This window comes from Ictalurus punctatus, chromosome 17 (assembly GCF_001660625.3).
Source record: "Ictalurus punctatus breed USDA103 chromosome 17, Coco_2.0, whole genome shotgun sequence".
Classification (NCBI taxonomy): Eukaryota; Metazoa; Chordata; class Actinopteri; order Siluriformes; family Ictaluridae; genus Ictalurus; species Ictalurus punctatus.
In genome coordinates, this window is record NC_030432.2 from 8,725,596 (window position 1) to 8,740,848 (window position 15,253).

Consider the following 15,253-nt stretch of genomic DNA (forward strand, 5'->3'; position numbering starts at 1 on the left):
CTGACAACTCCTGGGTTAGACTGTCAGCTGCGAAAAGAGCAGGCCTAACATTTGCTCATTTAAGAACTGTGACTGTTTTCCAAACCCTTCCACAGATCACATGATGTAATCTGATCTACCCAAAGCAGTGTCAGGGAAGTTAGATCAATACCAAATTTGGGGTGCTACTGTCAAGGAGAGGAAGAAATCCCCAGACCAGCAAATGAGGCAGCTGACAATGGCTTGAGAGATGAGAATGACTTTTGTTCCATTTTCTGTAACCTGGATCTGGGCCTGGATCTTGTCCAACCATCATTCAGCTTCTTTGTTTGCAGGAACCACATGTGTACTATATGTGATTGTCTGTCCTATTGTCTGTCAGATTATTTGTCCAAAAAAAGGGAGAAACTATTGGCGATAGGGATTTCAGAGGTTGTGTCCCACCATGCTCTCATTTTCTCATGATGGATTATGGGCACACTTTCAGTGTTAAATATTTGGGAGCAGTGACGCTAGGCAAGTCTTTGAGGGGGCTGTCTGTGTACACTGTGAGAAATTCTCCGTAAAAAAAGGGTTGTCTTCTCGACTGAAGGGAGTTGGGCATATGTGGTACTCCTTCGGGTTCAGGATCGGCCACTATTGAGGCAGCCTGCCAGCTCAAATCATGGGGGTCTCAGATGGATCTGGAGGAAGAGCAAAAGATGGGCAAGTCCCTTTCACTTACTCTTTCCTTTGGTTCTGAGTCTCCAGTCCCCGCGGGAGCTTACATTGTGATTTCTCCCGTGGGAATGTAAATCAGCCTACTGCCTCCACCTCTGAGGAGATGGAGGAGGAAGCACAACCTGAGTGGCTCTCTGAATCCTATAAAGAGCTGCTAGAGGTTGTGACTAGGGCTGTGGAGAAGCTGAAATTACAATCCCAATTCTGAAAAAGTTAGGACAGTATGGAAAATGCTAATAAAAACAAAGAGGAGGGATTTGTAAATGTACTTTGACTTAGGGTTAATAAACACAAAACATGTAAAGACATATAAAGTTATTTGCTGTTTTACTTAATCAACTGCATAGTTTTTTGAAGATAGACGGTTATTTTGAAATTTATGCATGCAACACGTTCCAATAAAGTTGGGACGGGGCAATTTAGGACTAATAGCGATGTGACAAATTGAAATAAGAAGATGATGTGAAACAGGTGAGGCAATCGTCTAATCATAGTATATAAGGAGGCTCCAAAACAGGTCTACACTTCAAATGCATGGATGGGTCGAGGCTTGCCAATCTGCCAACAGATGCGTCAGTGAATAATCCAACACTTTGAGAACAACATTCCCCAAAGACAAATCAGTAGGATTTGGGGCATTTCACCTTCTACAATGTACAGAATAATTAAAAGATTCAAGGAATCCAGTCAAATCTCAGCACGTAAAGGGCAAGGATGAAAACCACTTCTGAATGTGCATGATCTCCGATCCCTCAGACATCACTGTCTTAAAAGCCAACATGAGCCTGTAATGGATGTCCTGATATGGGCTTGGGAATACTTTGAGAAATCTTTGTCAGTCAACACCATGTACCGCTGCATCCACAGATGCTAGTTAAGGCTTTACTATGCAAAGTAAAAGCCATACATCAACACAGTCCAGAAGCACCGCCAACTTCTCTGGGCTTGGTCTCATCTGATATGGACAGTATCACAGTGGAGTCGTGTTTTGTGCTCTGAGGATTCAACATTTCAAATCGTTTTTGGACAAATCAGCCGTCGTGTTCTGCAGGCCAAAGAGGAAAAGGACCGTCCGAGCTGTTATCAATGTCAGGTCCAAAAGCCAGCATCTATCATGGTATGGGGAATGTATGGCACATTATGAAGTGCAAAACAAGGCAACGAAGGTCCCATACAGTTGCCCAGCTGAAGAAATGCATAATGGATAAATGGTGGAAAATTCCGATGCTACACTTAACCAACCAGTGTCTTCAGTGCCCAAATGCTTAATAAGGGTTATTAAAAGAAAAGGTGATGTTGCACAGTGGTAAACAGTCAACTGTCCCAACTTTTTTGGAGATGAGTGTATATTTTCACAAATACATTAAATTCACAAAGTAAAACATCAAATAATGTGTTAATAATGTGTTTTCAATATAGTACAGGGTAAATTTTCAAATGGCTCTTTTTGTTTTTTTTGCATTTTCCATACTGTGCCAACTTTTTCGGAATTGGGGTTGTAGAATGGCCAGCTGAAGAGGAGGTGCCTTGTGGTAGACTGGACGAGCGCTTCCTCACCAGTGTTAAAACATTTCTCAACCCTCAAGAAGCTCCCTTTTTTCCAAGCTTCAGGTCAAGGTGTCGAGATCATGGGGAAAATCGTACTCCAGTCAAGTTTTTAAACTGTGACGGCAAATTTTGCTGCCATTGTGGGGGAAATAACGTATAGTTACAGTCCGCTGCGCAGGTTGAAGAGACGCTTGTGTGCTATTTCTCTCCTGGCATCGTAGCACAGTTAGAGGGGCCAGCCTTGCCTACAAAGCCATGCCAGGTGTCTTCACTGTTAAGTGGGCAAGGCTTATGTGGCGGCATGTCAGGCTTTGCATACTATGGCTTCCAGCTTATCAAGCTCACCTGCTAAATGAGCTCGATAGCGGCAAGGATCTTGGTCCCGAGGCGGTGGTGGAGCCCCGCCGAGCCACAAATTTGTCTCTGCATTCTATGAAGCAGACATCTGGTGCCATTGGCTATTCTATGGCTGCTTTGGTGGTCACAGAGAGGCTTAATTTGGCAGGCTTAAAATAGAGAGACAAAGTGTTTTTAATGAATGCCCCAGTTTCTCCTGCTGGCTTGTTCAGTGGTGCAGTAAGTACAGTCATGGACAGGTTTCAGGAAGTGGAGAAAAAGTCAGAGGCATTCAATGAATTCCTCCCTCGCTGCTTCGAGCTACCGAGTGCTTCTAGTGGTCCTTGGCCTGGGACGAGCACTGATAAGGCAGAACAGAAAGCTAGTGTGGCTGCCTGCCTCCCCCAACGCAGAGGCAGGGGGTCTGGGCAGCCGCGATCTCAGTTCTCCAGAGGCACGAGAATTGATCTGAGGATCATTCTAAACTCTAAAAGGAGGAAGTTGTCCCAATGGGCTGATAAAGTGGGGTATCGGGGATTATGAGGTTGTCCTTACCCCCAGTATTTCTGTAGGGCATCATCTGTTCAGTGATCTCCCATGTTCTTATGTCCCTGTTCAATGAGCTTGGCAGGATAATGAACCTATGATACTTTCACTTTCACTTAAAAATAAGTCGCTCCCTCCCTTGCATCTGCCAGAGTGCAGGAATGCAGCTAAATTTGGATCTGTTTTACTTGAAACAGTGCTCAGTATATGCACAGTTTCTGCATGTTATGCTAAGTTTATCGTTTGCACATTCTGTTCGAGTAGTGATTTGTCACAATAAGATCTGAAAATTGCACATTCTCACATCCATATTCCCCTCCCATCAATCGAGTCTGTTGGGCTGTTATGAACACAGAATATTTCTGAGGAAATATTTCTTATCATATTTAAAATGGGATATTTATTATCACTGGGAAGTTGTATGCTCTATTACATGTCTCTTTCACGTCATGATTCCAGTAGTATAGTGGGACCCAGTGACTACCAGGATAGTGCTGTGGATTTTAGAAATGCTTCAAATTCACCCACAGGGAAGTGTATGCCCTAAATACGTATATCTTCACTTCGTGGTGCGGATAGCATCAGCTAGACCCTGTCACTGAGGTGCAAGGGGCTACAACACGTTTCAGTGGCAGGCTGGGGGTGGGGCTACTTATCAGCTGACTGTGTAGTTGCTGTTTAGGTGGTCACATGCTCATTAAGGGGCAAAAGGGATAAGGGAAGATAGCTGGCTTAGATTGTGTTATTTAAACTGTGCTCTCTTACATGTTTCTGGATGTTTTATCCAGTTTGGACATGGTTATGAGTCTATAATATTCCTGAGTAAACATTTTTCTCATATTTAGGGGGAAAGTCCCTACCACAGGAAGCCATATTTTAGGTTGCCTGAAGGGTTCTAAAAGTAAAGGGTGGGAGGTGAGCTTGAGGGGTCATCCAGCCCAAGGCTTCTGGGTGGGCCTTTTGGAGTGTAGCTGAGCATAGATTGTGTTACCTGAAACTGGGCTCATCATGTGTGCTATTTTAGTATGTTACACACATTCTATCGTATTGTAACTTCAGTTCAACAGCTGATTTGTCACGATAAGATTTAAATGTTGCACACCGCCGCATACACCCTATTAGGGCTGGTATGAACACACGGTATATATCTCTTCTCATATCTAAAAGGGGATTATTGTTGAAAAGAGACAGGAGCTGAGGCCTGGGGAATGGAGTGGTTGAGGCCACACCTCTTTCCCAATAGCTTTGTTTTCTGAACAGGGGGTTGTCAAAACCAGTAAAGTCTGCTGCTGCTAGCTCCACTTTGACCAACTCAGAGTATGGTTTTCAGACATCATGGCCATGTCGAGGCAGTGTAGGCTATAAGTCTGTCCCCTGAGGGGGTACCAACTCCTAGGCATCTCTCAACCAAGGTTGTGAGAATGTTTTCAATACTAGAGCTTTATCCACAAGGCAGTGTATGCTCTAATAAAGTGTCTATTCTATTGTGATATAATGGTTACCAGTAGAACCGGTAACTGAGGTGCTGGCATTCTACAGGGGTGCATTCAAGCAGACTTAGGTGGTTACACTCGAGGGTGTGGCTTCCTCTAAGACATTACCTGAGGGTATGCTGTAAGATGAGACATTCTATGTTTGTTCAAGAAGTGTTTTTGTGCATCTATACTTCACAAAACATTTTTTGACTGACATGGTTCAATATGGCATAGAGGGTAGTCTCATTCCCAAAGTGTCAAGCGTGATGCAAAATACAGTTCTCTTGGAAAGGGAACATCTGGATTATGTATGTAACCCTGTTCCCCGAGAAGGGAACGAGATGTTGCGTCTCATTGGCCATACTTTGTCATGCCTGCATTGTAGGCTATAAGTCTGTCCTTCAAACAAATAGAAGCTGAATGATGTTTGTGGGTGCTCTATATAGTCTTATGCGTTTCTACTTCATGAAGATTGAGGCAGGCCAATCTGATTGGCGTGATTTCACACGTTTTCAGAATACTGTTTCCACCAAGGGGCGTTCCCAACGCGTCAAGTGTGGTGCAATGTCTCGTTCCCTTCTCAGGGAACAGGGTTACATATGTAACCCAGATATTTTTTTTATATAGCTAAACACAGAAACCTTAGCAGGAAAACCTTTTGTTGGTAACGTGTTTGTTTTAGATTTTTCTGTAAAGGCCATTTGTATGTTTTATGAAATGTTATTAGTACTTATCATGGACAGCTAAAAAGCTTATATCTTTCAAAGATGTTAGACATGCACACTTTGCTTCTGAAGGTTCTTATTTAGATAATGTATGATTTGGAATAACGTTTAATCTTGACCTCCTTTTAAAGGAAAACACAACCCTGAAATATCTGTCATATGTTTAGTGATTTTGGTGCTAATTTGTTGGTTGCTGCTGTATTGGTTTTTTGGTTGGTGCTATGTTAGTTGTTGAGTACCATACTGACAAAAGGGGAGATTGCTAGTTCAGTGTTTAGAATTAGCGGATCCAGCAAAATTTTGACTCTAGTTTTGAATATTTTTTTCCAGAATGCAATGCAACTATGCAATCAGAGTTACAGCAGAGACTCAGCATGCATAGTTAGTGATAGTGTCCGTGTTAGAATAAAAATCTTGGCACCTGATCTGTGTGAGCAGATAGTACAGATGAGGAGGTGAGAGATCTGGACAGACTGTAGGACTTGGATGCCATTAAATATCACATTTTAATTATAAAAATTAATATGCAAGTCATTCACGTTGGATTTTCCCTTTAAGAGGGGACAAATTGATGTCTCAGTTGGCTAAAGTGCAGATGAAGTTGCCTAATTACTAATGTTCTTTGTGTTGTATTCTATCCTCATGGGAGGAAAATATGTCTGTTTACTTTGATGGACAAAAGTCAGGTATCTACCTGACATCTTGACCTTGAGTGAACCACGAGTGTCCACACAGCGCATAGACACTAGACACTGGTGACACTGATTTAGTTTGGATGGTTTACATTATTAATTATTTGTCATTAGCCTTAGAGCTTTTTTAATGGTTTATGGATATGGCTTATTGCTTGTAAGAGTGAGAGCTTCCACATTCATCTAGCTGTGGGTCATGGGTTCCCTCTGCCTTGATGATTTCTGGGAAAGTGATATACAGTATACTGTTCATTTTATGCTCCTTCACGACTGATAGTCCTTTATATTGTCTGCATGATGTAATTGTAATATTTTGTAGTTTCAAAAGCAGGGTTGTTAAAATAAAATGGTCCCCATGTTGAAGTATCAAAATATGAGCAATTCTGGAGCTGAGAGCATACCAGAACCTTTAGCTACCTTTCTGTCTGCAGAATATCACAGTCAGTTGCTGCAAACATAATAACACAGCAGACAGCAGTGAATTAAGGCTACAAATAATGGCCAAGCACCAGTGCCTTCTTATGCATAGCTAATGATTTATTCACTTGGCCTGTTTTATTCTGACCTGCTTGGGTTCACTACTGTTAAGGAGATATTGAATCAGGCATGACTGATTCTTGTAAATGACTCTCTCTCTCTCTATGTGGGCTGACAGTTTAGGTTCAAGAGTTTCAGCATGCGAGTCAGCATGCAGTATGTAGCTGTGAATATACTTTGAAACAAGGCAGTAGCTTAAATTACTTGCTCTATCAGGTATTTGCCTGGCTTAATATTAAAAGAACCACAGAGGCCATGTTGAGTCGGCTGTGGTAGACACTGTTCTGTTAGAGGTGGGAGAGCAAGTCAGGTGTGAGAACATCTACTCTGTCTCCTATATGAACAAAGCAGTGGTGGTGTTCCTGAGACAACAAAACCTTGTCAATAAACTGATCCAAACTGAAATGTTGTTTAAAGGAGCCCCATTACAAGTTTTCCCTCTGTCTGCCCCAGGAACGCAAGTTTTCATCTGTATTGTGCCCTCATTCATCCAAGACGAGGTGATAATGAAGGAGCTAGCCTGCTTCTGAAAGTTCACGAGCCCAATGAGACTGATTCCACTGGCTGTGTCTTTTCATAGATACATTTTATGTTTCTGAATAGCCAAGACAATATGCTCAATGTGAATTTTAAATGCAAACATGGGCATAGCAACTACATTCTGTTTGCTACCACAGAACAGTCTGCGGTGTTTTGAGTGTGAGGACATCGGACACAAGAAGTTTCTCTGTCCGCACAGAGCTGCGCAGCTGGGGAGCTCAGCGAGCGACTCAGCCAGGTTAGAGCAGCAGCAGAGTGGGAACAGTCAGCAGGAGAGCACTGGGGAGTCGGAGCATAGAGTAAATGACACACAGAGCGGTGACACTCTGGAACCAGTAATACAAAAAGTCAGTGACAAACATAACAGTCTGTCCAACACAGACACTATGTCCTTGACTAATGCTAACAATCATGCCAAAGCAGATGTTACATGTAAACACCATCACACACATTGAAGGTGTTACAGCTAAACCTGCTGCAGATGTTAGTGTTAGTAATGACTTAAGCAGCAGCATAAGAAAAAAACACAGAGCTCACACAAGAACACACAGAGACAAAAATACACTGCAGAGTTAAAGATAAAGATTAAAGAGTTAAAGCTTGACCCCCCCCCAGTTCAGAGGTGTGCTCACCACAGTACTCAGCACAGAGCAGAGCCCAACGTTAGTGCAGGAAGTAAGATCTCTCTTCCACAAAGGGGCCATAGAACATGTTTCTCTGAGGGAGGTTTTACAGCTGTTATTTCCTGGTCCAAAGAAAGATGGGAGTATGTGGCCAATTTTAGATCTTCGTCATCTGAACCATACTCTTTGGACATACAGGCTCAGGATGTTGACGCTCAAACTTACCATTCCACAGATTCAGTTTGAGGATTGGTTTGTGATGATAGATCTAAAAAAAAGACGCCCAGTAACAAGAAGTTCCTGAGGTTCACGTTTGGAGGCAACGTATATCAATATGTGTTTCTTACTTTCTGTCTAGCTTTATCCCCTTACACCTTCGTGAACTGCATGTACTAAACAACCTGGACAACTGTTAAGTCTAGTGCGGTCCAGGGAGTTGGCAATTCAACATCAAGATGTTGTTCTCGCACACATAAGGAGCTTGGGGCTCAGGTTGAACCTCAGGGAAAGTTGCTTGTCCAGTCAGAGCACAAGTTTCTAGGGGTTATATGGGATTCGAATACAATGAGGGAGTGTCTATCCCCAACACGTGTAGGGTCAATCCTATCAACTTTGAACAAGATAAAGTTAGGTTTGGGTACCCCTTCTGGTCTCTACGGGGACTGTTTGGTCTTATGGCAGCAGCAGCCAATGTCATACTGTTCAGTTTATTGCACATGAGACTTTTCAAAGGTGGCTGAAAAATCACCTCATCCTCCTGAGAGAAACCCCTGAGAGTAATCAGTGTCACGCAGTGATGCCTACATGCTCTGACAACTTGGAGGTTTCGCTGGTTTCTAACCTCGGACATACTCTAGGGGCGTCTCTTTATTGCAAGACAGTAATATCACATGCCTCCCTCACGGGCTGGGGCATGGTCTTAGACGGCCATCCAGCTCTGGTCTCTGGAGCGGTCCTCATCTAGTGTAGCATATGAATCACCTAGAAATGGGGGCCGTATTCTTAACACTGAAATTCTTCTCCTCGGTTGAGAGGTCACAGAGGGGCAGACATCCTGCTGAGGCTCGGGGGTTGGTGGCTCCATCCACAAATGGTGGAGTCCATATGGTGGAGGTTCAGCTGAGCGGAGGTGGATGTGTTTGCCTTCAAGAAAACAACACACTGCCCACTTTTGTTCGCCCCCACTCTTCCCACACCAAAGAAAAAGGTTAGGGCTGGACACCATGCTACGCACATGGCCAAGGTCACATCCTGATCGCACTGCTCCCACAGGCTCTAGCAAGAGTTCACCAATATCGTCTACATCTGCTGCTAGTAGCACCTTATTGGCCAGCTCGAATATGGTTCTCTGAGATAATATCTCCACTGGATGGCACTCCCTGGGAGATTCCCATTTGCAGGCATCTACTGTCTCAAGCCAGAGGGTTGATTTATCACCCTCAGCCAGAACTATGGAAACCAGCACATAGATTCCGCTCTCTCAACCGAGGTTGTAAAGACCATGTTAAATGCTAGAGCACCATCCATGAGAAAATTGTATGCATTTAAGTGGCAACTTTTTGTATCATGGTGTGAGGAACCTTAGTTAGACCCAGTAAACTGTGCAATAGCTACAGTCCTGGAGTTCTTACAGGAATGTTTCTCAGCAGGATTGTCTCCTTCTACAATTAGGGTCTATGTGGCTGCCATTTCAGCCAGCCATGCCCCTATTGATCATCTGTGGGGCAACGTCCACTAACATGGATGTTCATGCATGATATCAGACGGCTGAGGCCCATCTGCAGACCACGCATACCTTCCTGGGACCTTTCCGTGGTCCTGGAAAGTCTGTCAGGCACCCCATTTGAGCCCTTGGAGTCAGCTGCACAAAAGCTTCTGATCCTAAAGATAGCTGTTTTCTTTGGCCTTGACATCGCTGTTGTCCTTTCTTGCCTTGACTTTGCCCCTGGATTAGCCAAGACCTCCCTTTATCCTAGGCCAGATTATTTCCCACATGCCCACATCTGCTGCCCAGCCGGTAGTGTTGCAGGCTTTCTCCATTCCTTACACCGGAATGAGAAAGATTGCACCTACTGTGTCTAGTAAGAGCTCTTTTGTACTTATGTCCACCGCTCCGGCCAGTAGCGTAGGTCAGAGCAGTTGCTGGTCTGCTTGGCAGTGACAGTAGAGGTGATGCTGTCTCAAAGCAGTGCATCTCTATTTGGATAGTGGAAGCAATCTCTATTGCCTATGGGGAACATGGTCTCGCTACGCCTCTGGGCATAGGGGCTCATTCCACTAGGGGGGTCGCCTCCTCCAAGGCTTTATCTAAAGGGCACCCTTACAGGATGTATGTGCTGTGGTGGAGTGATCTACGCCACACGCACTTATTTGGTATTACAGTTTGGTTGAGTATCTTGCAGTGACCCTCAGACACAGACCTTTTTGGACAGGCCATACCCTCAGTATGACAGAGTGGGTATACTTGTTCCCACAGCGTGAAGCTCACACAACGTTGAGTTTCCTTTGAAAGGGAACGTCTGGGTTACGCATCTCTGTTCCCTGAGAAGGGAAGGAGACATTGCGTAGCTTTGTCATACTGGGTTATGCCTGTAAATTGCGTCTTCGCTCCAGAAAAAAGAGAAGCTGATGACTTGATTTACAGGTGCCATTTATAGTCATGCGGTGCATGAAATGCCACATCACCTGACCATGGCAGGCCTATAAATAGGCATGATTTTACACAGACTTCAGATACCGGTCATGCGCAAAGGTGCTTCCCACAACATGAAGCTCACGCAACATCTTGTTCACTTCTCAGGGAACAGGGTTACATGCATAACCCAGACATTTTGTATATAGATTATTCATATTGCCTATTTGGCTAACAAAATACATTTCAGTAATTCAAACTGTATCTTCCCATCTGAGAAAGCGATTCATAATCAGAAGAACAGGATTAATCACTCAGTGACACTGCCTTAGAGGTCGAATTTCCAATCTCATACATATCTCAAACAACTTAATGCCTTCATAGGCTATTTCTCAATGGTGGTGACACACTATATTGAATACCTGTGTTGGAACGTTTGAGCTTCAGACTGTACATTAATATTTAAATACCTCATTAAAAGCAGAGCCAGATGGTAGTAGAAGTTGTACTTGTAATAGTGCTTGTACTAATTAAAGCTACTCTGGTACTTATTGAAACAGTAAGATACCAAATAATACTGGTGATCCAAATTTTATTTTTTCAACATATTTTTCTATGGAAGGGAATGCTAATTAAAACACTACGGCTAAGTGTTTCATACAGATGGCCGACTGATTTTGAATTCCAGTCATGGTCTTGTCTATCATGGGAAATCTGGGTGTGAGGTGAGAATACATCCTGGATGGAACACCAATACATTACAGAGCCCCATATATACACTCATTTGCACTTCAGGGCAACTCAGGGCAATTACCTGAATATGCCACCTATTGGCATGTTTTTGTGAGGTGAAAGGAACCCCACCAATATGAAGGAAATCCATGGAGAGAATATACATAATTCCACACAGACAGTGACCCAAGTTTAGGTACAGAATTGAACCCTGGGACTCTGGATATTTGAGGCAAAATCACAACCTCCTGTGCTACTCTGCTGCCCTGAATGAGTACTTGAGTACTTGACGAACTTAAATTGCCAGAGGCTGCTTATCTTGCAACAACTTTATATAACCAGTTGCATTTAAATGTGGTGATGCTGGCATGCTATATTAGTAGTAGAATTAAAACTTACTGAAGCGTTAACCCTTAAATGCATACAGTACATTGGGTTACTAGTGCTCAATGACCTCATTCTCCCCCTCCATCTCTTCCATTTATGCCCTGTCTTTTCTAGTTTTCCTCCACACCTCCACAAATCTATAGTAACTCAAATAAGCATACTTTACAACCATGTTGAGCAGAAAAGCATCTCAGAAGGCAGTACACATCAAACCTTGAGGTTTATGGACTAAACAGCAGAAGACCACATTAGGTTCCACTTTTGTCAGCCAAGATATAGAATCTGAGGCTATCATGGGTACAGACTCATGCAAAACTGGACAGTTGAAAACTGGAAAAAGACAAACTGATTTTTTTTTTTTTTTTAATCTTCAACTGTCCATGTTGACATGATTACATCATGCAATTCCTGTAGATTTTTCAGGTGCACTTTCATGCTGCTAATCTCCCATCTATCACATCTCAAACGTGCTCTATTGGATTCAGATCTTGTGACTGGGAAGAACACTGAACTTTGTCATGTTTCTGAAACCAATTTGAGATGACTTTTGCTTTGTGGCATGGTGCATAAGCATGCTGGATGTAGCCATTTGAAAATGGGTAAATTGTGGCCATGAAGGGATGCACATGGGCACCAACAATACTCAAATAGGCTGTGGGATTCAAGCGATGATTGGTATTAATGGGCCCAAATTGTGCCAAGAAAACATTCCCCACACCATCACACCACCTCCACCAGCCTGGACTGTTAGCACAAGGCAGGTTGGATCTATGGATTCATGCTGTTGGCACCAAATACTAACCCTACCATCTGTGTGCTGAGCAGAAACAAGATTCCTCAGACCTCTTCAACTGTCCAGTTTCGGTGAGACTGTGCACTCTGTAGCCTCAGCTTTCTGTTCTTCGCTGACAGAAGTGGAACCCACCATGTTCTTCTGCTGTTATATCCCATCCACCGTGATGTGCTGTGCATTCTCAGATGCTTTACTGCTCACCACAATTGTACAAAGCGGTTATCTGAGTTACTGTAGTCTTTCTGTCAGCTCAAACCAGTCTGGCCATTCATTTTCGTTATTGCACCATTCTGAGTAAAGACTGCTGTACGTGAAAATCCCAGGAGACCAGCAGTTTTAGAAATACTCAAACCAGCCTGTCTGGCACAAACAATCATGCCACAGACAAAACCGTGAATCAAAAATGTGAGATCACATTTTTTCTCCATTCTGATGGTTGATATGAACATTACCTGGAGCTGATGGTCTGTAAGTCCATGAATTTATGCATTGAACTGCTACTACACAATTGACTGATTATATGATTGTATGAATAAGTAGATGTAGAGGTGTTCTTAAAGTGCTCCATGAGTTTAGATGCAGTATAGATATATCGTTTTTTCCTTTGTCATCCATCTGTATGCACCTAGGTTAATCAGTATGGACATTGATTACTCATTGCTATCGGGAAAATGAAGAACCGAATGCCCTGTGTGCATCATGATGCCAGCAAGTTATGAGCGAAGTGAATGAATAAGACTAAACCCCACAGAAAAATTGACTCCATGCCACATTCACCTACATCCAGTTGACAGTGACATGCTCACTCAAGCACCTACACTGGAGCAGAAACTTATTTGACTGGATCATTTTGTGCTTCTAATTATCAGACTCTGAGTGCATGTGTAGCAAATTAAAACCAGAGTATGAAGTGTGCAGAAAAACTTAATCAACTGGTTTGTCATATTCCTTTAAAATTGTGTTCATGCTTTTGTTAGAATCCCAATAAATAGAATGGTAGAATGTACACTATGATCATTAAAAGTCTTGCTCAATCCTACAAATAAAACATTTATTTACATTTTAGCTAGTTGTTAGCTAGCTCTTTAACATAGCATACGTAGCTGTAACTGATAACAATCAACATATGCAGGTGATCCCCTGAGACACATGAAGCCAACTAACTGCTTCTCATGCTGCATCACAGGGCAGGTAAGACACTTGAAGGAAAGGGCTATATACCCTCTTCTGCATACATAAGCTCATAGGCGACCACTCACAACGAACATCATTTGTTGTTTTTCTTCACTGCTGTAGAAATAGTATTTTAAAAATATCTCCTAATTGACAAATTTCTTTCAGGTTCTCTGTTACAATCGTTTAGCTCCCACTGGTACCATAAAACAACACATATTTGAGGCCTCATTTTTGCTGTTCTGCAGTGATGCATTTTGACATTGTGTAAATCAAATAAACAATGCTCTAATGGGACTTCTTGGCACATCGAATATCAACTTTTTACCAACATTTTTTACACGCTAGTAAAGGAACATTGCTTTTGTCCAGGCTGTAGATACACTTTCAAAAAAGACTTCACTAGTACTATTATTTAAGATTAGGGTTGAGTGGCATTGCAAATTCCAGAAAGTGATATAAAATTCCAGAACATCACCTTTGCTTGATTGACGTCAGATGACATTCTGCGTGGGCTGGGGTTGAATGAAGCACACTGCAAAACACCCAGCTGAAAAATATACCTTCAGCCAGTTTTTTCACTGTGCGACTACAGAAGTCTTTTAAGATTATTACTTGCCACACTGTATCAGATGATCCCAATACAATCTTAGATGAATTCTTTAGCAAAATGTGTGATAACTTGGAGATCAAGTGGCATTATATGATTAAAAATCCATTAACAATAGACCTGTGAGAATTTTTTTTTTTTTATATGTTCCACTCATGTCATCAATAAGCGTGATCCAGGCTTGTGCAGAAAATGGGCTTTCATAAACAGAAACATTCTTCAAAATGAGCTTGATTTAATAATTATATTTATGTCCATTAGCATGTTTCATTTACGTTTCATCTTGCCACTACTGCATTTGGAGCTGCTCCACAAATTTTACATCATTCGATGCAATCCTCCTATTGGTAACATTTACATGAGCATTATATTGTAGTTGCAGCCACACGTTCAGATTTTAATGTCAAATTTCTGACACTCCCATAACTTTGACGTCAACTGCCTTTGGTCACAATACACTTTGGCCTTGGATGAGAATGTGTGCTTTCTAAGATCTCATTATGTGTTCTAAGATCTCAGCTCACAACCAAAGAATTATCTTATGATGTGCAATATTTGTGTGCGATAGCAAAATTGGGACAAAAATCACACAAAGCCGGATTCAAGTCTGATCAGCTACCAGTTGCTAAAACACAGCTCAAGCTGGTACACCATGTTCACAAGCTAGTATGTTTCTGGCTACTAATCCTACAATCATACATACGTTTTTGTTGTTGTTGTTGTTGTTGTTTAAAAAAATAGTAACAAACAAGTAACAAAACAGCCAGGCAATTAATCTCTTTAATTGGTAAATACCTGGTACAGACAAATTCTACCAGTTTGAACAGCATGGTATGTGTTTTGGTGGCTGGTCAGATTAAGCTGGATTTTTCAGCAGTGCACTGTCTACATCAGTGGTCCCAACCCTGTTCCTGGAGGTCTACTTTCCTGAAAACTTTAGCTCTAACCATAATCGTGCCCAGCTAACCATGTAATCATTGCCTTAACAAGTTCTTGATCAACTAAAACTGTGTGTTAGATTTTGGTTGGAGATGAAACCTGCAGGAAGGTGGATCTCAAGGAAGAGGATTGGTGACCACTGGTCTATACCTTATTCAGGCTGTTTTAAAATAGCCTTAAATAAATTCACTTACACTATTAAAAATAAAGGTTCCAATTATAAAGTTCTTTAGAGAACCATATTTTTACTGGTGCTTTAAAGAACC